The sequence below is a fragment of the Nomia melanderi genome, unplaced genomic scaffold (assembly GCF_051020985.1).
Source record: "Nomia melanderi isolate GNS246 unplaced genomic scaffold, iyNomMela1 scaffold0489, whole genome shotgun sequence".
Classification (NCBI taxonomy): domain Eukaryota; kingdom Metazoa; phylum Arthropoda; class Insecta; order Hymenoptera; family Halictidae; genus Nomia; species Nomia melanderi.
In genome coordinates, this window is record NW_027475603.1 from 5,115 (window position 1) to 5,702 (window position 588).

Sequence of the window (588 nt, forward strand, 5' to 3'; positions counted from 1 at the left end):
TTTGAATGCACTATACGCCCGGAACGTCGAGAAATATATACATATTACTTGAACGTTTTTCGTCTCGAAAGGCTTCGGTGTCGTCTCCAAGGCGACGCCTGAATCTCCTTCGCGCGCTGGTCGGAGATTCAGGTATCAACTTTTATCTTCTCTTTGAAAGAAGAGAGATATTAGGTCGAACAAATGAGAATAAAATTATATATGTGAAATATAAAATTTATACGATTACCCTGAACGGTGGATCACTTGGCTCGTGGGTCGATGAAGAACGCAGCTAATTGCGCGTCAACGTGTGAACTGCAGGACACATGAACATCGACATTTCGAACGCACATTGCGGTCCACGGATACAATTCCTGGACCACGCCTGGCTGAGGGTCGTTTACGTACCATACACTGCTTGCGTAGCTCTGTCAAATCCCGCCGTCGTTCACCTCTTCGGATCGAACGTTTTTTTACCGAAGGGCGCAAAGAACGTTTCTGAGTCGGGTTAAGAGAAGGATGCTACGTACGAGCGAACGATGGGTGTCTCGTCGGCGTTTGTCGCGGACACGCGAAAATTCTGTGAATTTCACGGACAGTGTACGT

General features: G+C 47.1%; 1 non-coding gene across 1 annotated transcript; it reads left to right on the forward strand.

Annotated features, from left to right (window-relative positions):
• Positions 1–226: 226 nt before the first annotated feature.
• LOC143176311 (5.8S ribosomal RNA) lies at positions 227–381 on the forward strand. Its single transcript, XR_013000880.1, has one exon. It is a non-coding gene; the product is annotated as a 5.8S ribosomal RNA (ribosomal RNA).
• Positions 382–588: the final 207 nt, after the last annotated feature.